The sequence below is a fragment of the Vollenhovia emeryi genome, unplaced genomic scaffold (genome assembly GCF_000949405.1).
Source record: "Vollenhovia emeryi isolate VEMERY1.0 unplaced genomic scaffold, V.emery_V1.0 DF939139.1, whole genome shotgun sequence".
Classification (NCBI taxonomy): domain Eukaryota; kingdom Metazoa; phylum Arthropoda; class Insecta; order Hymenoptera; family Formicidae; genus Vollenhovia; species Vollenhovia emeryi.
The window spans coordinates 198,012-225,448 of NW_011967227.1; the positions used below are offsets into that span (position 1 = coordinate 198,012).

A 27,437-nucleotide genomic window follows, 5' to 3' on the forward strand; every position below is an offset into this window, starting at 1 on the left:
CACAGATTTTTGCGATTGAGACTTACGAGTACAAATAGACAAAGTGGGCAAATTCGAAAAAAAGTATTGCGGAATATCGTATACCTATTTTTAAGACCACCGCCGTACGCTGTGCTGTCAAGATCGACTCTGTAGCGAAAATTTTGAAATTCTGCAATACAAGAAATTTATATTAAATAATATGAATATCTAAATTTTATTTCTATAGTATCTCTATTCAAGTATCTACGACAAGGTATCGTAATAATTATAAATATCAAATACAATAAAGTTGAATTGACTGTCTTCTGTTCGTTTAAAATCCTATAAGGAGGGGATACACTTGCACCCCCTCGATTACAACTGTACGCTTGTGTAGTCTTCAACAGGCGTGCATTCACGGCGCTAATTGAGTGCGCATTGATACGTCGCTCCGCAATAAATCGAATACTTTATTGAGATCAGCTTCGGAATGTGTGCGTACGCCTCCCTCACTTCTGAACAGCGACAGCGGCTTTCGGAGTGGGAAGTCCTGGAGAGGAGGAAGCGCGATAACGCGGCCAGAACAACTGCCACCCTCGCCCCTTTTCTTCCCGCCTGTTCTCTTCCTCAGTGAGATGTCGCCGATACATTAACGTAATTCGCCTGGTCAGCCGCGGGGGTAATGGGGTAATTGCTTTGTAAATTCCCCCATGTCCCGGACCGTCTCGTCCTGTTTATCGCTTACACATCGTTCTGTTCGTTCACCGCGAACCCGAAGCCTTAGGTATTACTGCCAATGAACACTTTCGCGGAATGGTTTACACTCGACAGCAGCGATAAACCCCGCTTTATCCCGATGCGATCCGGCAGAGTGGAAGCTAACAAGACGCATTAATTTCTAATATCTTGCGCAAGAGTATTACAATAATGTTCGTTTTATTTACGCACGATCCAGATTATGTCATTAAAATTTAATGCAATCAAGTCAAGAGGTATCAAAATTAAAAGGGTATAATCGAAAGTTATTATACGCAGCATTAAGAACCGGTATACATTAAGTCCGTTCGTTAAAAATTATTAAAATTATCACTCCATGGTAAAATCCCAATTATTAAATCTTCAAATAAAAATATAATGTAACATAGTAATTATTACATTGTTTAATGAGCTACAACCATTGTTGAACCCCAAAGCATTTTTGCAAATTGAATAAACAATTCGTCTTACATTCCTTTTTTCTTTCGCCCTTGCTTTACTTGTCCTTTTCGAGTAGATGACGCAGCGTGGAGAACGCGATGATCGCAATCGGGCGGTTCGCTCGAGCTAATTGATGATTTTGCTTGCTGGGCAGGCCCCACCGAAAGGACCCTTACAAGGACAGCGATCGCACAGGCATCCCGAATAAAGGCCGTCAATCCGATTGACCACGATCCGGAGGAATCCGGTGGATTCTCTTAGCGCGGAAGAGAGCAACTTGCAATAGCGGTGCGACTTCCGCCGAGACGAATGCGGCCAGTGTACGGAGGGGACTTCTTATCGCACATCGCTCAGTTACCTACTCCTGACCGCCTCCTGATTTATGTGCCTTTGCCACATCGCCGCGTTCCGGGAGCCCGCGAGTGCGAGGTAACGAATCGGCTATTGTCGCGTCAGCGACGCGATGCGTGAAACTGCAACGTTTTCACGACGAGACACTCGCGATCTCGTTTACGGACAGAGAAGAATAAGGAGATCTGCGATTTAGCCCGGATCGGGATTAGATATTTGTTCTCAAGTGTCTAAACCGGACACGCGTCGAACGTCCCGCTCTTCTTGAACGTTTCACGAAAATTGTGAAAACTGTTTACTAGATTGAAACAAAGTTTGCGCCTATTATTGGAACAAATTGTAATTGATGCGGTTGTGATTCATTACACGTTATTCGTAATGTAATCAGTAACGGATCGCTATATATGAAAAGTATTAATCGCTAAATGCAACGGCAAGAAGACAAAAAGATGAATCTTCGATGCCGCGGAGTCCTCGTCTTAACTTCGATAGGGCGACGTTGAGCGGAACTTTTAATCATGTTAAAGCTATTCGCGCAACTTTATTACTTTTCTTAATCAAATCACGTTGTTCTCACGAGCGACGTGCCGCTTATCTAGGATTACATCGGGCCGCGCGGCTCCCGGGGTTAACAGGTGCAATAATTATGGTTGGTGCCTTATGGTGATCGCGGCCGCTGATCAATCGGCACCTATTCTTATCCCTCTTTGTCCGCATCGCCCGCGCGCGTTTTTCCGCGTCGGTTATAATCGGGCCTTCATTAAAGTTCCAATCGCCGAAGCGCGGATCGTTTCGTTCGCCGAGACGTATCTGTAATGAGAATCGAAATCTTCGTTTCTCGTTTTTCCTCTCTTGCCGCGCCGCGCAGAAGCGCGTAACTTACGATCAATAGCACGACCACGTGGATTTATGAGTTATATCGTCTGCCGGCGCTCTTTTGATTTCTCCGCCTCCTTCCCCTCTGAGGCACTTATTGCGAAAGTTCGTGCCACTTTACGCACCTCTATATTTCATACGCTACTGCTGTAAAGATTTACGCAACACCATACGAACGCGCGCAGATAAAAAAGGCTATTAGAATTTAAAAAAAAGAGGAATAATTGACTGAATTAAAAAGAAGATAATAAGAAAAAGATCAGCTGTCGCAATTGAAGATAAAATATTTTTCTAGAATTAGCGTGTATGTACTTGTAGAACGCATTCAATTAAATTCGGAAAAATACGAAATACGCTCGAGCCTTGTACGTTGCAACAACGGTAGTTTTTCTTTCTATTTTCCACAACACTTATCCGTAAAGAAAGTTGAACGATGTTATCTCTTGTCCTGTAATTTAATCTTTTTTTATGGGAATGAAGGAAAAACGCAAGCGATTAAGGACACAAGATAAATACTGGCGCTGATTATGTTCGCATCAGAGATACCAGCGAATATATCGCGGGCATTGGCACATTGCTTCATTACCGGCGATCGTGGCGTTCAAGGTGGATCGCTTCGAGATTCGCGTGAGAACATACCGCGAGGAACGATCCCCTCTATTCATTGCTACCTCGATTTAATATTCCTAATCGTCATTCAATATACACGCGCACTGTTCGGCTGACTGGCTGTGAGTCACCGCGAGCGAGAGGCGACGATGTCAGCTACTATTCTAAATTCTGAAATAACGCTATCCGAGTGGCAACGAACCACAATTGTCACCAGAGGGGCTCAGTTCCGGTCGCATGGATGTCGATTAGCAAATCGGTAATAACTAATCCTCTTCCCGTATCTACTCTTGATTACACTTCATTAATTGACTATGAGTCCCCTAATATAAACTTATTCGAGTTAATTATTAATCCTCAATTATAAAGAATGAAATGGTTAATTAAAATAGCTAAAAGTCACATTTTCAATTAGTCATACTATGACCAAAGCTATAAATTACAAAGAGGGTATAATCATTTGCTAAAGTTAATTGAATCAAAACAGTCGGTGCGCGTTTGATCCACCGAGATTCACGCTGATCCATAGGGAGGAGGGTAGAAAAATGGGAATAATGCCTCGAGTCCTTCTCAATTGAATCATCGCGAGTACCCGATTGGCAGTTAAACAGCTGTGCGCGCGTACGCGCCGGTCAACGAAATGCAATTTATTCGGGTTAGGGATTGCTCCCCGCGAAGATACAGTTCGTCTGACGCGTGGAACACCCAGGAGCGGCCGCTGAAGGGGAGCGAGAAGGCGAGAGGCGGAGAGCGAGTGGCCAGAACTGGAGGAGTGCGCGCGAGACAGTGCCCCGAGAGCTCGTTATGCGGTCGATGGGAATGCGACGTTGCGGCTCGCAGTGGGACCACCCTGTTCGAAACCGACACGGTGGAAGGGATCAAGGGACAATGTCTCACTTGAATTTACTATCGGCTCCGTATTCCTCGTAGCCGTTTGGCTTTCTTGCGACGACGGCTTTCGCCGTAGGTCCACCGGTACCACCGGATCAACGTGGAGAACGCGTCCGTGGACGGCATCTTAGAAGATTCGAAGAGGCATTTGAAGACGTGGAACAGCTGCATTTTCCTCTCGACAAAAAGGCGCACGCTGTCATTCGCGTATTAAGTTAAAAAGGGAATATATCGTGCGGAGATTAACATATTTGTTCAGCTTTATTTGAGCTAAGCTACTTGGCATGTAACTGAGCATATACGGCTAATAGTAATAGAAGGAAGTCCCTTGTTATGAGACAGGCTTCTAATACGAGACAGCGGGGGTTTTCAACATCCAAATTCAATTACAAATCTTCTTTCGCAACGATTGCGCGATCTAACAACGAATTTACCATTAAACAAAGTTCGTTACAAGAGCAATCAATTTTATGCTAAAACCAACGAACGATGTCTGTTAATTTAGTAGAAACCCTGCTATCTCATATTAGGAACGTATCTCACAATGGGGGACTTCCATCTATTAAAATTGTGCAATAATTGCGCAAAGCAGATTCAGCTTTGTGACATTTGATATCTAATAAAGAGGTCGAAAACGATCGAAAGAAGTTGTCATCGAGGTTTACATATCCGCTGGCTTTTGTAACACACTCGACAGGCGCGTGAAATTCATCAGAGATCAGTCAACAGTTGTGCACACGGGCGTTACGTAAGTGGAACCATCCTTTGGTTTAACACCAACGCGTTTTCGCACGAGCGACAGTCGGGTGCTCGAGCACTGGGTCGATATCCGTTCGGCGAGGTCGTTCCTAATGGTTAATGCGAACGAGATAATAATGAGAACGACGGCGGTGGCAATTATTCGACGCACTTTTCTCCGTTCTTTCGCTCCATCTAAGTCGAGTCAGCTGACTACGCAGCCGATGATGTCACCGTTGCAGCGTATTCTCCGTCCTCACGGAGAAGCGACACCCACCTGAAAGGCCGAACACCTACCGCTCGCGGTATACGACGTCACGATAACAGAACTCCTCCTTCGCAAATTATTTTTTCACTTTCCTCTTTTACGCTTCTCTAAACTCCGCATATCCCTCCTGTAATTGTTTCTTCTCACTCACTTTTCGCAATAGCTTCATGTCTTCTCGCCGTCAACTAAATCGAATAACGTGTTCCATTTTAATTCACCTTTCTAATCTTATTCCCAGGAGATACAGCGGACCCTTTTCTCTTAGCCCTTGTAATCTTTCATCGTAAATGTTGAGAGGCATTTCAATGATATTTGACAGTAATCGATTGCTATAATAATCTGTTCCACTCTCACGATCGTTTTTCTTATTATTTATTATTATTCGCCGTGCGTGTCCGATGTATGATTTCAATGTACGATTTTCAGTTATCTTTTTTCGACGTAAAGCACCGTCGAAGGCATTTACGTTCTCGCGCATAAAGTAAATTTAATTCTATTCTTTGTTCATTTGTATCTTTCTTCCTCTCCCACTGCGGGTCTCACCCACGCGCTAAACGGTCGTGAGTCCCTCGCGCCCAGAGAGAGCTTATTAGAACACACGAATAGAATCTTTCGAGTAGCGTGCGCCCATAAACGGCAGGATTCGCCCACGTCTCGACAGCGTCTCGAAAGGTATACCTGTCGCTTTTGAACGCGCCTTTTTCCAATCATTAACGAGCTCCCTGTCCGCAACGCATCGCACGCATGGCAAAGTTTCTTTGTTCATGAGATCCAAACGGGTGTGTTCCTCCCAGCGTATCAATTAAACGCAATTGTTCCTGTGACATGGCGATACATGAGTTACTCGCGATGAAATTAAGGTGAAAAAACTAGTGATGAAAACTAGTTTGTATCATAAGTCATGTATCGAGCGCACGCGTTTCGAAACGCACTAATTTTTCTTTGTCCGAAGTCTAAAAGTCGACGTGTCAAAATTGATTAAAGATGTATACGTGGTTTTACTTCTAAAATAATTCATAGATGAATATCACTTGCGAAACATTGCGGCGATGTTCTTACTGCAATCTTTTATTATAATAAATGTATGGGAAAATCTACACGGATCGATTTGTAATTCGTACTCTATCAATTTTTTAATAAAAGATGAGACTTAAGTTACTGAACAGTTGGAAATTAATCCACTTAAAGCCGCGGATGTTTCGCGGTAAACTCGTCGGAAATCGGCAAGGCGTAAAATAAAAAATATTGATAAAGCCTAAACTCAAGCTCCTTACGGCGAGCTCGATGTCGGAAAAATTCGGCGAGTGTCCCGCCCCACGTATCTCCGAGAGACAATATCTTTTTCTCCAATTGGCGACGCGGTAGTTGTTTTTCTGGCGTGCGGCCCGTCATCGAGTATTTGTCGCGATCCGTCGAAATATCGGGGTGTCCAACGTATAATAAGACACGGCAGAACGTTGCTTCGGACACCTCGGACACATGTCAGCACCGCCGCCCAACGCAGCCACTCGTCCCACGACAGAGAGTGTATACGTTCGCCACTCGTCAATTAGACGCGACATCCTTTCCGACACGAAAAACCTGGCCGGGCTAGTACCTCGAATCAGGGACGAGGGGTTTCGGAAGAATGACATTAACATACCGAGCGACGTGGGGCGGCGGAAAAGAGGGAGGAAGAGGAGAAAGAGAGAGAGAGAGAGAAAGAGAGAGAAAGGTGTAGACGAACACGTCGATGGTATACGCGACCGGCAAGAAACCAGCGGCCACTAAACGTTGCCCAGCTTTCGAGAAACCGGTGGATTCCGCGCGTTTCCCCGGAATCGATCGAACTTCGCGCCTGCTGGAACGATCGGGTTCGGGTAATTAAGACGACTTGATTCCGCGATGCCATCTTCATCAGGCGCCAATCATTTGGGGATGCTGCGCAGAAATCGCGGGCGCGTTTTCCGTTGTAATTACGGAATCATTCGTCGGGAAATCGATGTGAACCACTCGGTAAAATGGTAAATTAACTGTGCAAAGTTTATAACAGAAATTTATGTACCGCAATTATTTTCGAAGCTACGCTTGGAATTGTACAAATCCCTCAAGTTGCAGAGCGGTCCATTCGCGCGAACTCTTTAAAGTGAGAGATCGCTTATAATATTCTAATTTGCGTATTGAGAGTGAGATAAAAAAAAAGAGGCTTTCGTATTGCAACAGACTTGTCGACTACGCAATTTAATGACAGACCTCCAATGTCCAGCTCACCGAGTGTCCGCTAATCGCGAGCGGCCGAGTGCAGGAGCACCCGTTACTTCCGGTGTGAGCGAGCCGACGACCTTCGCTCCCACCGACGATCGTCTCCAAGTTGGGAAGACGAAACCCGGACAATGAGGTCCAGCGCGGTCTGGGAGACAAGCTGGCCGAGGGTGAAAAGCCTCCAGGCATCGCTCAATTATGTAAGGCGCCGCGAGGGCTTCCCCGTACAATGAACGGTCGCGCGCGCAGGATGCCGACACAGTGGACGGGGGATCTACGTGTTGAGGCGTCGTGGGATACGTCGCGAGACACCGTATACACAGGGTGGGCGTCAAGGACTCTCGGTGCCAGGTAGGATACGCGACGGTCCGGTGCGGCTGCCATATCTGGACACCGTGTAGACGCCGGCGACACACTCGAGGCGAGCTGGAGCAACTAACTGCTCGGCCGTACGTGGTGACTTGCATGAGAGAGAAAGAGAGAACGGTCTCGTACGGCGAACGCATACTGACACGTGCTCGCCCAGTTGTCTTCCTGTCTAAACGCAAGTCCGCTACCGTGTGCGAGGACGCGGGCAAACTTGGTAAATACACGGAGAGACCGATATTCAACTGGAATTTAGATTCCATGGGTCCCAATAATATCTAAATGATGTTTCTTAACATAGTTGAATTACAGTTGAATGATGTTATTTTTTTAAGTTTTGAATTTCGTCATCTTGAATCCGCCATTTTGAATTATGAAAGTCGGATTCGTAATTAGCGATCCCAAAAACCCTTGTATACAAAGTTTCACAAAAAATGGTTCAATAGCAAAATGTATGCTTCAAAGGGTTAATTAATCTAGCGAGAAGCTACCTATCGTATGCTAAATTTGACGTTTCTCTTCTGTCGAAGCTGGTTCTTTATAAAATTATTCTCCAGATGCAGCTAACTATATACATATTATATATGTGTGTGCTAATGTCCACGTGCCGCTATAAGGATATTTGCCGGCTATTGAATAGCACGTGTGCCCTGATTGGCCATCTATAGCCTAGTCCGCACACGTCTTAAAGGAGTTCACTCTCGGTCTGGTAGCGCGTGCTGATGTAAGCGACCGTTTTGCGGCGTTACGCTGATCAATCGTCCGGCTTTTCAGCGTCCAGATGCGAACTGGTTTTGCAGGAACGTATTTGCGTTAATGGGACACCCGTGTGCCAAATCTGTAACGCGAAATGGCACGAATAAGGCCGAGGGAATGTCATTAGCGGCGACGAAAAAGAATGGGACCAGTCTCTTCCGTTGAACTTGCGCTTCTTTTTTTGCGACACGGATTTATAAGCGGCCTCTTTCGGCGCTTACCTTTACGTTCACTCGCGCGCTTAGTCCTTCGAGATGAAGCGATCGCCGTAATCACTAAGACCGGGGTAATTATTATCAACGAGCGAGTTAAATAATGACGCAAACTACAATGTTAAGTAATATCCTCGCTAATGTGTTCCCTGCCAACGACGGTTGCAATAAATGGCTCTGAACGGGCGCGTCGCCATTAATGTCGCCCGAGATCATTGATCGATAACCAGTCATTAGCGCGAATGGCATTTATCGAAAGTGACAACGTCGAGGATCAATTAATGTTACTTAGCCTTTTTCTCGCCGATAAAAAGTCATTTTCCTTTATCCTTACCTTATTCGTACATGCGAACGACACGGAATCTGGCATGTAGGCCTGAAGCTTTGCGATGCGGTCGTAAAAACGATCCGATATATAATCGACGTAATTGTGGACCGATGCCTGGGTAATTCTAGGTGGGGTATCTACCTACCCGCCGGCCGGTTCGCCTTTCATTTCGCGCGGCCCACGTAATATGCGTACGATATGTGCAGCGCACAGTCGCAGAAAAAGAGCGGAGAATCCCGAGCTTCGACAGGTGCACGAGAAAGAAATCAATCCCTCAGCGGTAAGATGATTGGCCATGGGCGAGCGTCACGAAATCGCGTGTTTATGTATCCTTAAGGCGCAGTGGTATCGTGAGCAGGTTGCAAGGCTGCTGGCCTGGCTACCAAACTCGCGGGGAACTGAAACGCTCATTCAGAATGCAGATTTCCTTGAAATCGGATGGAAATGTCTGTTAAATTTCTGCACGCTGTTCCCTTTATCATGAATTTCGATACACTTTCTCCACGGTAATTTTGTACGAGAGACTTAAAATGTATTTGTGGCGGTATATCCATTTTACTGGGTCGGCAAAATATGTTTTTTTTTAATCATAAATCATCTTTCGCCGACTAGTCGTTTGCGTAGATAAAATAGAAATAAAGGGTTAAAGTTGTACAATCTTCGAACGTAAAAAAAAGAACACATTCAAATTAACAACGATTAACTCATACAGGAACGTATGAAGTTCCTCTTTCTACCTTTGCTACACGCTATATGTGTCCCTTAACATTCGCGTGTCAACCGATACACTCGGCGAGGCCAATCGTCTCTCGTACACCATCAATTATTAAACGAGTAAGAAAGTATCGCGGACACCGGGGAAACAGCAAACGAAGCGCGCCGATGACGCGTTTCTTTGTCCCGCCGTTCTCCCGTTCGTGGAAAGAGGCGCGCACCCGCAGAAAAGTACGCGGTCATGAAATTCCTCCGCAAGTCGGTTGCCCTCGGGTATACGTATCCCGGTCTACGTGTGCGCCACAATCTGTTCAAGGTGGAATACGCCGGAGGTACGTGTGCACGGCACGTCTCGGCGGCGGTTGAATTCTAGCCGTGGCGAGCTCTCGTAATCTTTAGCCCCCGAGGTCAGCACGAGCTCGTCCATACGACCGGAGATCTCTCGCAGATAGAGAGAGGCTCCGGCTGAGAAACCCGTGTTGGTACGTACCAGGGTACACGATGCTAACTCGTATTGGTAGATAGGTACCTACCGACCCGGGTCTTCTTCGGGGACCCCCAGCATATTATACGACCGAAGTCGTGCCCTGGCTAAGACAAAGGGTTCTGCGGATGCCACGTTGAGATAGCACCGGTAACGACGGCGGCCGCGAGAGGCAAGAGAGTAGCCTCGGTTTTCACAGGCGAATAAAGTTAGTGATAAGCTCTATCGATTTCTTCATCGGCGAAAATAATAATTGGCCTGCGTCTGGTACGGAAGATTAATTCGATGCAAGGTAAGTTACATGTTGCACGATTAAAAAATAAAGCGCGCCGAAGAGAGACTTTAATCTTTTAAATGTGTCCTAATATATTATTACATTTAATGTTATCGTCAAAATTTTATGCCTAAAAGGCGTTCAGAAAAGTAAGTGATTAATGGTAAAACGTGTACTTCGGTTGAATGTTTAAAAAGTGTTTAATTTAATAAATCTCTAGAAAATCTGTGATTTTTGTAATACGAGTGCCTTTAAGTAAAATTTTTTAGAAGAATGCAGCGCAGAGAGAACGAGAGAATGCGTTGCTGGAAGAAAGCACGATAAGAAACTCAACTTATGTCTCTCGCAGTAATCACGTTGTACATGTTTGCATGGACTTCTGGACATTCAGCAAATGTATACTGTGCGTTAATGTGTGCTCATCAAACATTGCCATCGAATAAACATTGTCTTGAAAACTGTACATTTTTTATTTAAGATAACAACTATCCATTTATATTTATGTCTAGAGAGGTTTATTGTGCTCGTCATGAATCTCTTATACTCGTCAATCATAATACGTGTTACTCAGGGTTCAAAAGATGTTTCACGCGAAAGACGAGAAATCGTGGAGAATACTGCTACGTGCAAAAGCTTTTTTTCTTTGTATCTTAAGACATCTATTGCAAATAATGTATGTCTACTAGATCTCTCTCTCTCTCTCTCTCTCTCTCTCTCTCTCTCTCTCTCTCTCTCTCTCTCTCTCTCTCTCTTTGTGCAAATTTTTTTTAGCAATTATCTCACGGGCGAAGAGTAATTAAAACCTTCAAAACTATTTCTAATTTGTGAATAATTTTTATAACAAATAACGATGCTGCTTAACGGTAGGAAAAGGCTTTAGAGGTATAAGTGCAGGGTAATAAGATCACTTCTAATTACCTCGCACGTTAAAAATACCTATATAAAATTGTACCTATCGATAACAAAAAGTATCGTTAATATTTTGAAAAATATATAATTTCTAATCTTATCGCAAAAACATTTTTATCGCAAAGTTTATTAATTTAAAAATGTTTTGTACCTACGCATGTAAAATTAATTTTAAGACTGAAGTATGTGTTCTTTTCTTAAATTATATTTCTATGTAATTTATATTTCATGTAATGCTCAAAGATAATTTTTTAAATCTTTCGCCTCTATTTATAATTTTATTTAATTCTTAAATTATGAAAGAGCATATCAGTGCGTTAAATCTGTAGTTGAACCTTGATTTTTAAATCTCCCATTCTCTTAATGCCCTATCAACGCATTACTCCATACTATTAGCTGATGCATATCTGCAGTGAGAAAGAGCGTTCGAGAAGCAACGTTAATAATTTACGAAATTTACAATCGCGATCTTGAGATAAAGCGAAGGAGAAAAACGGCAATCGAGCGTAAATCTTGAAAGGCAGAAGATCGAGATGCCGCGGAGCAATCGCGAGATGCTCGTGATGCAATCGCGGATCTTCACTTGCGCGGGAGAAATCTCGACCTCGCGCTCCCGAGGATCTCGCTTAGGATCCTTTCAGGATCTCTCGTATCCTGTGCCGAGTTGAACGCGCTACAGCGATCGGCCTCACGGCAACTTCAGCATCAGTTTAACCTCATTCCTAATGGTGACGTCAGTTCTCGCCTTTCCCTCGGCTCTCTGGACCTTCCAGCATCTTCCGAGATGTGCAGGCGATCTATCGACTATCGCAGACGGACGATTATACGCGGTCGTTATACCGTGTTCAACCGCGAACCGCGGACGTCGTCGAAAATGACGGATAATCGCTATAACGACGACGATAACGATCACCGCGCAGATCCCCGACTTGTCACCCGCTGTTTGTCCTAACGTTAGACAAAATGTTCTACTACGCAGCCGCAAATTGCGTTTGATTTCTGTAATCATCTTTAGCGACGTGAAAAGCGTACACACACGTTGGTTACAACGTTGTATTGCGCAGGGTAAAGATTCGAAGAATTGCAAGGCGGAGAAACGTATGTTTATCGACTGCAATTTACATTATGTAATAGTGTAATCGTAACAAACTCGTACGAAGTCACAAAAATTACTTATTGAAACACATAGTAATATTATAAATTAGTACTATTGTATAATAATCTGTGGTATAATATATTCTTAAAAATTTAGTTTTACACTCCGATCTATCCGTTGCTGTCGGTTTATTCATCTCACGATCGGTCAATTTTTTTCAAGGAACCAAGTAAATTATAATTATAATGTAGAAATAAATCATATGTAGAATTTACCTAAGCACTTCAACTGCTATGTTTATCGAGTGAAAAAAATTTAGATAGTATAAAGTGAGATGCGTGGTTTCTATTGTTCAGCATTTTCGCGATGAAGACAAAGGGTTATTGTAAAATCTTTCATTTCGATTATCGCCGCTCGCTGTCTCTGTCTTCGATATTATCTACAGTTGAACAATCAAGGAATCATCGAAACAAATTACAATCATTACGGCGAATGTGCAAGTAAACCGCACAATGCACCGTTCTTCGCGGATACTGGCTAAATCCGCGGCTCGAAATGGCGTTTCCATTTCGTGTCCTTGGCGAGGAGAGAAACGAGGTATCGTTCCACACAGCAGCGCATACTGGAGGCGCATCGAGATTGTAATTACCATCAAACGCCATCGCATCTCAAGACTTTTACCTCGTACAAGCGAAGCAGTTATGAATCATGACGCCTTGTGTTCTCTCCCCTCTTTGTTGGAGGCTGCGGTGCAGCGCGCGGCTGAATAGTTCAACGTCTTACACGATCGCTACGCTGCAAGCCGGGACGAGCCATCTATTATAGGCAGATGATTATCGATATTGGCTAACGCCGCCTTTCACAAACGGGCGTTCTTCGCACGGCGAGCGCGCTCTTTTCGTTGCCTTCCGCAAAATGAGCGCGAAGCGGACGCTTTGTCCGGCAAGTTGTATGTGTGCGACATTAATAAATGATTTATACCGAGAAAAAAAGACTGCGACTAATTGCGTTATTAGCAACACCTGCAAACATAAATCTGTGGTTTTCGGCAAGTAGCTGCGAAATTACGTTAAGGCATTTCTAGGTAAACGTTGTACATTATTGTTGCAGTGTATGTTGCAAATTCTATGTAAAGTCACGTTAATTTAAATTAAAGAAATCTGTTTCAATAAAAAATTCGTGATGCATATTAATTCATTTATGTAACCCGAGCCGTAATTTACGCTTTCTATATAATTTCATAATACGCCATCTAAGAAAAATGTTTATTAAGTGAGTTATGAAATCTATGGTTATGGAGAGACTATGTTTTATCACAGATTTCGCAGAATTATGTATATGCGGAAGTTACGTTGTATAAAAAAAAAAATATATCAATTATGTTTCGAGGAGAACATTGCGGGTGATGATAAAATCGAATCACATCTTGTACAATGAATTCTATCCTGAACTTTTATTGAGAAGACACGCGTAAAATGCGTATCCGTGTGGCCGTCGGTATATTCTTTTCCTAGTTTACTAGCTTCCTAGCGATCTATTTCTCGAGCTACATCGAAGCAGGTGGGATAGACGATATAGAAAAACACCGGTCTGGCGTCAATACCCTCTAACTAAGATGGGTTATAAAGGTCTATGCGGACCTTCACGGAACTCCTCTGGAGAAAGAATTCACGGTCAACCGTCCGCAAGGACATTCAGGGATGCTTCAAGAGTCACGCTCTCGATATTGTAATACGTATCTAAGAATAACACAAAGAGCTTCGACGATCTATTCCATATTTTCTGTACTCGAAAAGTCATACTTTTAAATTTACATTTGTCCTTTAAGATTTTTATAATGCACCTTAGCACACAGAAATATATTAAAACATGTCTCGGCGGTCGAATTGGTCGAGACGCCCGCCTAAGTGAGAGGGTGGCCCAGGTTCAAATCCTGGCTGATGTAATATTTGCCGCAATAAATTTTAAAATTAAAATTATTTAGACATTTAACATCCTGTCTTGGCTCTTATTCCTTCGACTGTGATTTCACATCAGAGCCTTATGAATTTATTAATTGTTCGAAAATATATTAGTTTATATTAAAATAATAACTATGCTTGTGTACATTGAATCAATTCGAACCCTCAAATTGATCGGCACATATTATAACATCAGATTAACATCGCATCGCCCGGAGGCACCTCGATACTCATTACAGAGTGTGTCACGTGTCATTGCGAGATAAGTCGCAGTATTTAAACTGGATTGGTCGGCGTTCGCGTGCACGATAGTATTTTATGCCTATACGGTTGACATTTGTTCGAACCGGTCGGAGTGACAAATTGCACGAGGTCGCTGGATCGAAGTCGGTCGAGAGTCATGCATTGCGCAAGATATTTATCTCTGGTACGAATTGTTTTCGTTCGAGAAGTTCGTGAATAGCATTTGTTAATGCCGACGGCTATCATCTTATTGCGCCGATAATTAGAAACGATAGAAGAACGTCGGGAAGGAACGTGTGAAGATCTTATATAAGTTATTTGCACCTGCGTCCAATCGATAAATTTGTATATCGAACACTACGCAAGCAACGCAATAAGCGCATTATTGTATGTAATTACTCTTGAGATTAAAGAGCGCCAGGTTTTTTTCTCTTAAGATAATTATAACAATTGTACAAGTAAACTATCTTGCTTTTGTTTTCATAAATTCAAACATATTTCTTTGCATATTGTATACGTTCATATTGATAATATTGTGTGTCAAAAACCATGACAAATTATACGCGTGAAATGAGAATTTAGTCTTAAATATTTCACTTAATATAAAGATGATCAATGTTTTAGACACGGTTATTATTATGTTTAGTTTTTGATTAAGTTGATAACAGGTTTAAAATGCTCCGTAAATAGTAGTAAAGAAAAAGAATATATATATATATATATATATATATAGAAAATGATTTTCGAGAACTGACTTAAGTCAGTGACCTGAGCGGTATTCAAAATACATTGCGAGCGAGATTCAAATACAGACTACATTGCGAGTCCAGAATTGTGTTTAGTGTATAATCAATGACGCAGTCAGGTCTTCGGCATTAATTCGGTGGCGCCAAAGTAATTGTTAATCTCAACTAACTTAATCCCAAAGGGAGAAAGCATATGGCAACGGTCGCCCTAAGCAGTTTTCCGGGCACATTTTAATGAGATTAATAGAATTCCAATGACATTCATACTCTTTTCGTACTTTCAAAATAGGCCGGCGCCTCTCATAAGAATTAATGCTTATCTCTGTTCTAAAGTAGGCGTGTTTCTAGAAGAACTGGAATACATTTTTCGAGTGAGTCGCGCAGGAACGCTGAGCGGGTTCCGCGGGGCTGAACCAGCGCATACATATGTACGCATAACTATAGGACAACATCCCAAAAGTGGTGTATGTACGTCCACGCCGCGGCACGGCAAACTAGGAGACGTCATTGTTATAATAAACGTTGCGCACGCTGTTGCGATCGTTGCACTTTCGCTCGGCCGAAACGAGGAAGTTAATTAGAAAGGCCTGCACTATCAACAATCGATGCCATTAATCAATAAATTAAGTAAATGTTGATAATATGCGCAAAATAGAATAGAATTTGCAATTATAAAATTTCGTTCTTGTTCCTGCCTCGCGGCTTAGATCAATTTAATTTCAAGATAATTAAAAACAAATATGTGCATAGATATAATATGCGACCAATTTTTTACCAAATAAACTTTAGGAGGATAAAAGAAAAAAAATGTTACATATAGATTCGTTATAACTTGATATATGTTAAATGCCATTAGTAAAATTAATGAGCACATATTGACACAGTTAAATTATTTTCATATGTAAATCTTATGCGTTCTTTTTCGCCTACACAATATTTCTTCCGCTCTACTTTCGTATGTTCGATTCAGGTGTATTTCTCCAAAGGTGTGTCGAGACGATCGTGAAAAACGCGTTGCTCAAATCAGCCTGACGAGCCGGCTTTTGACGTCGATCAGCTGGAAAGCGTGTTGAAGGGGGGAAAAAAAAAGAAAAGTCTCTCGCGATAGAGAAGCAGGCCAACGAAGAGACTTGAAAGACACCTAATGGTGCGCGCTAGCAGATGTCACATGCTCGCCAGTCGATGTTTTCCAAACAGGCGTCTGCCGCCAACGCAACTTCTTACCCCAGCGTTCAACTCTCCGGCGGATACTAACGATCCTGCGAACGTTAGGCATGGAGGTTCCGTGGGGCCCTGAGGAAGAAATTCCAGACTCGTATGTTCCTCGTGCTCGCAGGCCCCGCGTGAACTTTCATTTTCAAAAGTTGCAGAGAGAGAGAGAGAGAGAGAGAGAGAGAGAGAGAGAGAGAGAGATATCCCAGTCGCGTATCTATAATACAAACACCACATATACGCTTGAAAGTTTGCCTAGAATCGCTCTCGGAAACTCTTCTCATTGTCGGTAATCATCTATCAAAAATCAGGTTCAAAGGGCTTGAAGAGACCATTGGAAAAATGGTGACTATCTTTACAAAAGTCAAAAATCTCACTTAATGCGATGAAGTGGTTATTCTTCGTCGCATGTTTGATATACTTCTGGATATATAGTATATAGATTTTCTATGCCACTACATGTTATACATTAATAGTTTATTTATTAATATATTTGGCAAAATATGTAGCGATTCGATACTAATTTCTAACGACTCGAGCGTGAATTTGAAGTTTTTAGAGATGACACTTTCAGTAACTCACAGATTTTCTTATTTAATTTAATTATTTAATCGAAGTTTGCAACGAAAAACATTTATACACTCACTATATAACCTAAGAATTTTTGTATTCAAAATATACTGATGATTTACGATTATTAATGCGTGTTGACAATAAAGCTACTTTATTAAATGTCAGCGACGCAGGAAACATTAGTGAAACTAGTTAACTTGAGTTTAATAACACCCTATACGCGCGAGAAATTTATTCAGCTACATATGTATGCTAAATAATTTAGAATATACGGAATAAATTAATAAAAGTCTACTTTGTACGAACTTATTTACGTATATATCGTAACATAAATACACACACACACACACACTAGCTCGGGGAGTTGAAAATAGCTTTTGTAACTCTATAGATATATGTATAAAAAATGGAGTTTACTGCAATTATCTCATCTTTGAATTGTGAAAAACACATTACATGCGGAACACGTGAAATTTACGTACTTATGTAACGAATAAATCTGTCGATAAAAAAATTATGTTTATATAAATTACTAACATGTTTTAACAATACCAACTTGTCTAACTTTAAATAAACAAATAAGTTATATTTTCAATAAAGGGAATATTTTATAATTATAAACATATAGATTTATGTTAATAAAATAATTGTCTAATGTACATTACACATGTACATGTTTGTCTATCAGATACAGATATTAAATCTAATGGTCCTCCTTGTTATACTTTGTAAAAGTGTCGTTTTTTATCTAACAGCTCGAAGAATGCTACGTGATATCTTTTAGGTCCGATTTCTGAAACGTCGCTAAACTTTAATCTTAGTTTAGCTAATCTTTCAGCTCTTCCTAATCTTTGTTTCTCTGTCTCCCCAATTTTCAGTAATTTACCAAGGGAAAATGAATTCTAAGAATCTTCATGAAAAATCTTCGTCGGCATTGTGCAGTCAAGAAACTATTTTCATCTAATCTTTACGGACCTCTCAAACTGAGATTTCGAGAAAGAATTCTCATTTGTTAGGGACACAAGTATTTTTGTGGGAAAAAGACCGTTATAGCGTATCACTTCATAATATTTCACTATAACGTGTTTTTATTACGTTATTAGATTTAGAAAGGGATAGTGAATGCGATTTATTTTTTAAATGTAAGAGCAGGTGCTATTCTATTTGTTTAAGAAGAAAAGGTTTGATAACCAAAATATTGCGAGAAGAACACGGTTATGTTTAGCATTAAATTCGAGGGGGAAACCGCTGACCAAAATCTTGTACACTAATGCCCAGTGGGCATTACTTTATCTTATTATCTTCTTTTATCTTATTTATCTTGTTTTATGTTATTGTATCTTACTTTATCTTATTTTATCTTTATAATGCCTCAGCAAGACGTAATGCCCCAAAAATGCCCTAGTAATGCCCGGTAATGCCGCAAATCTGTACACCACAATGCCCTCAGCGGTTTCCCCCTCGATTAAATTATAATAGGAATAGAAATTTTCATGTTTAAATATTTTATCATTTGCAGTGAAAACATGTCAGACATGTGCGAGAGATAGTTTCATACGCGAGCCGATGTTATTGGTCACTGCAGCAGCAAAATCACATTACGAATGTAAACACTCCACACTCGTCGCAATTTGGCGCGTAAAGATGGCAGATGATATCGACGGCGCGGTTCCGCAAATTCATAGTGTAAAAGCGTGCGTCTCACTCACCTTAGTTTAACATTCATGTGGGCTGCGAGATAAATCCAAGACGAAACGTACGTGATTGTCTTGGCAGAGACTCCGAAAGGAAATTCCAACGTTTACTTTCGCGACGAGTCTTCTGAGCTAGCGATGTGCACACACTTACGCGCACCAGGTATTCGAATATATACTTTAACGCCACCGAGGAAACACACACTGTTCACCTTCCGCAGAGCAGCGAAACTTGGCGAGACAGCACCAAAAGATGCATCGATTTAGAAATCCTACGTGACACGAGGCGACTGACACGGTTCGCCGATCGTAGTTGTCAGGCGTCTTGATGTGAAGAAGTAGACTTCTCTTGACGGATACGCGCGCATAAAATCACGGGTGTACGAGAGATCGGTTTCATGCGCTTGATAAGAGAAGCTACACTCTAACGTATGCACACGTTATCACGGTCGAACGTGTTGACTTTGCATTTTACGTCGCTTCCACGAAGATGTCCAACGACGAGCTTACTTGAGAGTTTGATTTATTCTAATCCAAGGTACTTCATTCACTCCATGGAAACTCCAACGAATTTGAGGATGAGCACGCGCGTTTAATTCTGTTCAGTGCAAGAACGATGGGGGGTTTTCACCGATAAATAACGATCTGGACTCACTTCCGTGGCGGAACTGCATCGAGAACACTTTGTGGAAAGTTAGGAGATTCCTCGCGGTAAAAAGTATAAATCACTCACTCGTTGGTACACGAAGAGAGAAGTTGGAGTCAACGTCGGATAAAGAGGAATGACAGGGACGGCCGGAGGAGAACACGGGCGCGCGCGATCGCGAAGCATGCGAAAGAGGAAGAGTCAGCTTTCACGAGAATTCCTGTCGATCCTTCGAGGCCTCCTCTTTGGTCCGCGCGTCTCACCTTGCGGAGAGCGAGTCTCCAGGTCGGCCATGCAACGACGCACAGGTCCACGCTGAGCAGGACTCTCTCTTCGCCTCTCCTGCGCTTCGTCTTCTCCGTCTCTCCTTCTCTCGCCCTTTCCACCTTCTACTACTACCACCACCACCGGTTACCACCACCGTCGTCATCATCATCCGCGCAGCGGGGCACGGCAGGGCCGAGCACCTTCTCCTTTGCCGCCGTCGGGCCTCTTTGGTCCTCTCGCCCCACCGCGCCGCTCCTCTGAAACGCCGCAAAGCAGAAGACAAGCTCTTAACTTCCCTGCCTCGCACACCTTCGCCTCCGTCCAGCTTCCCACCATCCTCCTTCTCGCACCTCCTCCATCTCTTCGTCTTACCTCGTAGAACGTTCGTCCCCCCCTTCCTACTTTGCTCTTCTAGCCAGGTACATACAACACGCAGGTATACACACATACGTACACGCACACTGGTCGCGCCAAAGCTTCTGACTTGCAGTAGTAGGTGTAGGATACATTCGTACGTTCGTGCGATATCGCACAGAAGACCAAATCGAGCACCACACACCTGAGGGGTTGCGTGCGATGCATCTGGACCAAAAAAAGAAGAAAAGCATATGTTCTGCTCGTGGAGAAGATACGGGAGAGAATCTGAAGATGCCGCGGGGATGGAAAGGTCGGGGGTGTAGATGCTGTTCCTGCGAAGAAGTGTTTAATTTGATGATGAGCGGTTCCGAATATGTTCCCAGTAATATTAAATTAATCGAGTTGGCTTTTATAAAAAATAAGATGACAACCTATTTTGCGCGTCTTAGTCATTTTACACTTTTTAAAATGTACTGTGGAACATATAATTCCAGGCATCAAAAATTATTTGACAAAATTATCCCTGACAATTATAAACTGCAAAATATTGTTTAAGCGGCAATTGATTTGTACATATCGCTGTGTATTTGTTTCTAAAATAATATGATGGCATAATAAACGCAATTTACATATTTCTTATTAATTGTGTCTAGACTCTAGATATAATAAATGGCATGAAATAAGAGCACACGAGAAGCGGCTAACTCGACTGAGCACTATTTCTATTTCTGATAATATATACAGCTAGAAATAAAGAAAATATCTTACTTTGATAATAAGTACAACGTACATCTAATTTTCATTACCTTTACGTAATGTCGAAAATGTTTGGGGCAATAATTAGAATAGAAATAATGAGCTGTAAAGTACTATATCATAGTTTCAGTGTGTATCTAATCGGATGTATGTACCGAGAGGAGGACTGGCAAGAATCTGTAATCGAGTTACGTAAAAGCCATGTTAGACAGGCGTGAAAATACATCGTGTTCGGTTTCCAAGAAGAATCCATTCCCGCGAAGTTGCTTCGAGGAAGGAACTCTCGTCGTTGCATCTCAAAAATTGCAGCAACACGAAGCGTACAACGACCGTTTGCCCTTTTCACGATATGCACGCTTGTTTTATCGTAAATATGTTCTTGTCGAGAGATATTCCACGAAAGAGCAAATGTGCAACGCATTTATCGATTTCTTCAGCCCCTTTATGAAATTAGCTAAAGAAACGCTGACAATTATGTTCAGCAAATTACACATTTGATAGGCCATTCAAGTGGTGCTTTAGGTTGCAATATAACGTAAAGGAAGATTAATAACGCGTTTAGATTTTTTAATTACGTCGCTTAATAGAAAGTAACAGTAAAGGAGAAATTAGTGCTACATTTATAACTGTATTTCCTTATGCAATAGATTTCTGTGATTATCACGTACTTGATAGTCAATTAACATGCTAGGAACGACACAGGTATCCCATTATCACATGCTGCTATGAAAATATATATAGTATATACTGGAATAAACAAATAACATGAAAATATAATCAAAGCATTCGAGTAGTTTCAACAAATAATTTCTAATGCGTTATTACTACATTTTCCTTCATCTCTATTGTATTTCGTAATATTATATTTCTTATATAAGATAAAATGACGTGCCCGATCAGAATCGTGCTAATTTAAGCTCAGGTCAACCAGATACAATCTCTAGCCACGATACGGACAGAGATTTCGGTTCTCAAGGGATGCTGGTGTTCAGCAGGTGCCTGACTATCCCCTTTCGATAGCTTTGTAACCTGGAGCGGTCTTCCAGGCTAGCCGTCTCTGGATTTACCCTCGGCGCCTTATGTTTGCGGGACAGCTCTCGTCTATTGTCCCTTCAAGTGGTTTGACTATCCGTGAGATATTGTTTAGCACCGACAGACCACATAAAATCTATTCTCGCAGACACATCTAGACGCCTAGCTATGCAGGAACAACGATAGAAAATTTGGATACCTGAAAAGCCGAATTTTTCCTTTAGAGGTGTATCGAAAGTTAAAGCATCGTTAAAGGATCATAGTTACTCCCTACTGTGAAGGTAAAATACCTGCGATCGATAAAATATCAGCGGACTGTAATTCTAAAATTTTATAGGCTTAGTAAAATCGGTATGTTTTTTTGTCGTCATCTCTGAATGCTTTTCTATTACAAACAAATATTAATACAAATTAAAATCAAAGTATAACTTCTGTATATATAAATTCTGATTTTCATAAAATATAACGATAGAAAAATGATGGAATATTTGCTACAATATTTGATACTTTGTGAACGTTTCATTTTTAAACCCAATTTATTATATCACATTCTTTTTATCCGATTTTAGAAAGGTGCATGTAACGTTTCGTATAACATAAAAAAAAAATTGAATGCCCCGTGCTTGATGCGAGTTTCCTATAAAGATTTATTATGTGTATATTTGTATATAAGTAAAATTATGCAAGGGCGATCTTGCGTCCTTGCCGAAATCAACAGGTGGTTACGAGAGTGCGTGGACCTAAATTTAGCTACTTGTTTTCCTCTTTCACACATTCTCGGCATTATCCATTTCGTCTTGCTCCCTACGTCGTGATCATGCATCCGTTCGTTTATACCTGAATTCTTGCTTCCACGCATACTTTTCTTACGGAACTCTTTCGAGGAACTACTTTGCCCGTTGTTTAACAACGCCGAGGGATTTCTGTTGAAACGGTACCTGGTTGATTAAACATACGTGCTTCATACGCCACAAAGATCATGCGTGATATAATGTGAAAGAAGTAGTAACGAAAAGAATGAAATATCGAAATGGAGTAACGAAACGTATTAATATAAATTATATTAATTGTAATTTATAAAAGAGAATATATTACACACAAGCTTCGTTTACGGTAATTGTACACATACGCTATAATATTTTTGTAACACTTACAAAAAGTAAGGATAAAAGTTGGCCAAAATGACGCGTTCAGCTTTGTAAACGTTGCAAAAGTTTGCCGTCATTAATTTTAACGATAAAAGATGGTGATGGCGCCAGCCACTAACCCGATGGCCATTGTTCCCTTCAGGTGGTTTCACTATCCTTAGGCTTGTTTAGTATCGATTGACTACGCTCTCACACAAAGTGATCGGGCAATTCTAATAACAATAGCTCAAAACTTCGGTAACTAATGAAGTCAATTGTCGCCTTTAAAAATGTACCGCGAGAAGGTTAGAGCATCGTTGGCTTCTTTGACACTATTGTGGATATATGATATATTGAAAGAATCTAGTCCCGACGATGGCGTGCGCCGCGAAGGGAAGAAACATTTTTACTATCTGTCAGGAAAGGAATCCTGGTTTCGATTTATGGACCAATCTTATTTTGTTTTGTGAAACTCTACAAAGGAACGTTAGACTCTCCGTATTTCGATTACAACCGCGCGGAATTTCGCGTGCACGAATAAAATAAAAGCAACACGATCGCACCTCTCTAGGGCTTTGAAAAAGGTTGGCGACCAACTGAAAGGAATTGCAAATTATCGAGTTCTTCGATATCATTTTATATCAAATGTTCAAATGATGAAAATTGAGAAGTCGTCCGTAAAACTTGAGAAGCTATAATCACTATAATACTTCAACGATGAATACGCTGTACATTGTCTGATTTCTTTTTCGATTTTAAGCAGCACCAATTAATTTAAAACGTTTAGTTGTAAACATTTTATTTTATACCTGTTTGCAAAAATATGACTTTTTAAATATTTATAAGATACATATATGGCAACTTTTCGGAAAGATTTACGAAAGAGAAACGGTGTGCGATGGAGAATATTCATTACATAATACAATAATCTATTTTTCAGTCTAACAATAAGTAGCTCGCAAAATTTCATATTTTTAGCGACGGGACGAATCGAGTGCATCGATTGGATGCTTTGTTTCAAGAGAACGGCAGATAGAGCTTATATCCGCGTCCTTATGGACCCAGTCTGCGGTATCTCTCATGCTGATCCATTGTTGAACCACGAGAGCGTGGCACGAGAACACGAAGAGTGGCAAAAGTGCCCTCAAGGCATCTCGCACCGCGGCTCTCTCGTCGTTGATGCAGGTAACTCCCCCCATGGGACTTAGGCGCTGGGTACACCATGGGCATAGAGCGACTAAAATACTGCCCAGAAGAGAATACCGGTTCAGAGAGAGAAAGAGAGAGAGAGAGAGCAATGGCGCCGCTACCTCAGGGCTCAAAAAAAATTCCCCGCATCGAGTTTAGAACCTGAGTTCGTATCATATCGCTCTTTTAGGCCAGACAAGTAGGGAATTTATGGAGCAACGTCTTATTGCATTAAGGTTAAATACTAGTGCGATAATGAATGGCAGTGCAGTTGCTGCAAAGGTATGGAATGCAGTTTTCCAATTCTGTTTCGGTTTAAAATGTTCGTTTTTGTGGAACCAAAGTATCACCAAATATCAGAGAATCTTGAATTAAAAGCTTGTAGAATGCAATACGAGTATTATTATTCTATTCGGTCACAAGACGAAAAAAGAATATAATAGAAATACAATAGATAAATATTTCTTAGTATTTTTCAATACTTAAAAAATTTTTTGAACCAAAACTCTTTTGGATCTGCTTCTCAGAATTCATTAATAATGATTGTAGGTACAATTATTTATTTAATGCTAGGAATTGCGCGTCAGGACTGAAATAAAGTGAAAAATGGCGTTCCTCTGTGTAAGGCTTCTAGGAGAATCTCTCGTACACCCATAAGTTACAGGCCTCCAAACATCGAGTTACATCGAGTCAGGTAGAAGTATATGCAAAAAATATACCGTAGGATAACTTGGTGCATTATTTTCTTCTTCTTTCCCTTTTCGATTCCATTCTCTATTGCTCTTTGTCGTCTAACCTTTATGCACTTCTTTCAGCATGTACAACCCACACAGCACCGAAATATTTCAGAAAGCTCTCAAAAGCTGCTGTCAATGAAATATGAAACGTTTCAAAAAAATATTTCAGACATGTTTCAGATACATGAAATGTCCACGTAGATGAGATATCATAAATGTTTCTGAAATATTTCTGAAATGCTTCAGAAATATCTCTTGAATGCTTCGAAAATATTTCTGAAATGCGTCGGAAATATTTCTGAAATGCTTCAGAAATATCTCTTAAATGCTTCGGAAATATCTCTTAAATGCTTCAGAAATATTTCTAAATGATTTCTATCTTACATTTCACTATTAATTTCCAAGTTATATGTTGGATAGCTTTCAATAACATATGTTTTAGAGATTACGTACGAAATATTTCTCTGAAATGTTTTGTAATATTTCTGAAATATTTCAGTGAGAAGAATCATAAATGATTTCGATAAAACGTTTCAGAAATACTTCTGAATGATTTCAATGTTACATTTCAATATTAATTTCCAAGATATCTTTTGGAAAGCTTTCAATGACATGTGATTTTGATGAAACGTTTCAAAGTTATTTCTGAATGATTTCAATTTTACATTTCAATATTAATTTCCAAGTTACCTTTCGGAAAGCTTTCTGAAACTTGTTTTGCTGTGTGGGAAACACCAATTATCTATTGTATTGTTACCGACAAACATTGTCCACTATCACAGACAGTAACAAAAGATCAATCGTGGTCAATAAGGTGTCGCATTATTAAGAAAACTTTTATTTTGAAAAAGGGATTTTTTTGGTTGCCGAGATACAACTCACAGAGAAATCCATTTTTGCGTTAACTTACAAGAGTTTTAACTGCTCTCAAATTTAAACATCTTGGAAAATTATAAAACCACTTTAGGATAATTACTATAAATTAAAATTTTAATACAACGTAAATTATTATCATTTAATTGCTTCAACATTCGGATATGTACAAAAAGGTCTTGCGTCTACAAATTTTAAAAGGTAACATAAGTGCAACAATTTTCATGGGAATAAAAAAGAAACGAGAAGAAAAGGAAATAAGAGAAATGTGTTCTCTAATAGATAGTCGGTGGAATAATTAATAGCATGGAACTTAGCGGGGCCCTTCTGGCCGTCCTCTCCGCCGCTACCCACAGCGTCCTACGAATGATCAATATTTGCGGAAAGGAAACGAAACACGGCGCCTCTTTCCACAAAGCGCGCCGATAGAGGACTAAAGCATCTGGAAGAGAAACACCCTTACGAAGGCATCGAGTAGGACGCCCCCTCGACCATTAGCTGGATCGAGAGCGGTCGAGGTATTTCTATATCGATATCACACTTAATAAATAGACGGCAAACTATAGGATCGATGAACGCTTAATCGGTATTAAACGTGCTCGTATGAATATCGGTAGCACGATTAAGTATGTGGCTGTCTTTTACGCCGGATTGCTACAAAATGCATATTTTTCACGAAACCACCGGTATTCCGTGAGGAAAACTTCGACAATATCTCTCCGCGGAATTAAAATTAGCTGCAGCTCGAATAAACCATTCGATAATGCGTCTTGTACTCCTCTTAAAATCTTTCCGATTGTCTCGTCGATAGATTCTATGGCTATTGAGAAATCAGTAGCGGTACATTTCAGAATACATTCACATTAATGTGAATCCCGAATCTGAAATCGTTTTATGGCGACTAATAAAACTCGGCATCAATAATGTCCGTAAGAGCGCGATAAAGTTTTAATGTGAAATCGGTGGATGTGCATTCGCTTCAGCCGCTTGATAGTGACTTCTTCAAGTAAGGAGCATGGGTGTAAAATTTAGCCGAGAGCATCTTTTTAATAAGCTCCACGTCGGTTTTTTACGCGACTGTCCATTTACGCACACGCCTCGTGTACCGTCGATGGTGCACCATGTGAATATTCTATACTCAAAGTATTAGACGACCTGAATGGCAAGTTCAGCCATAGTACAACTAGTATGCCCACTCTCTGTCGGGCCTCTAATCTTTTTGGTTTCGATCACGTGGTATTCCGCCATATTTTTGGTATAAAATCCTGTTACACTGTCACACTGATTTCACACCACCACATATACAATATCCGTCTCATTGGCTCCACCAAAGAAATGGCGGATACGCAGAAAGGATCGACGCAAAACGAAACAAATGACAGAGTGGGCATACTAGTTATACTACGGTTCAGAGTGGGTCATCCGTGATGACGGCACGCGACGTAAAACGTGTTAAAATTGTAGTTTTGGAAAAACTGAAACGAGAACGTAGATAATTCATGCGACTAGTACTATCTGCCAATATGAAAATATTAAATAAGATTTCTTAAAATTTTGTCAACCGACATTAAAAAAGAACTGATACAGTTTTAATGTTAAATACGAAAATAAAAGTTGTCAGCGCCAATGTAGCGTAAAAGAGAGAGTAAAAAAGCTTAAAGAGCTATTTTTAACGTCAGCTTCCTTGAAAACGGTTCGCGAAACCGCTTCCTCACTATCGATCTTTTTTGCAACATCAAGCCAATTTCTTGACA

The 27,437-nt window shown here is 41.1% G+C and overlaps 1 protein-coding gene across 3 annotated transcripts in view; it reads right to left on the reverse strand.

The window, feature by feature from the left end:
• LOC105567241 (epidermal growth factor receptor) overlaps positions 1-27,437 on the reverse strand; it is a 156,978-nt gene that overhangs the window by 45,416 nt on the left and 84,125 nt on the right. Inside the window, exon 1 of one of the 3 annotated variants that reach the window (XM_012021943.1) lies at positions 18,716-19,719. The exons of the other annotated variants lie outside the window; for them this stretch is intronic. The gene's annotated coding sequence lies outside the window, so the exon portion shown is untranslated. Of the gene's footprint in view, positions 1-18,715; positions 19,720-27,437 lie in introns of those variants that run through there. 3 annotated transcript variants of the gene reach the window in all.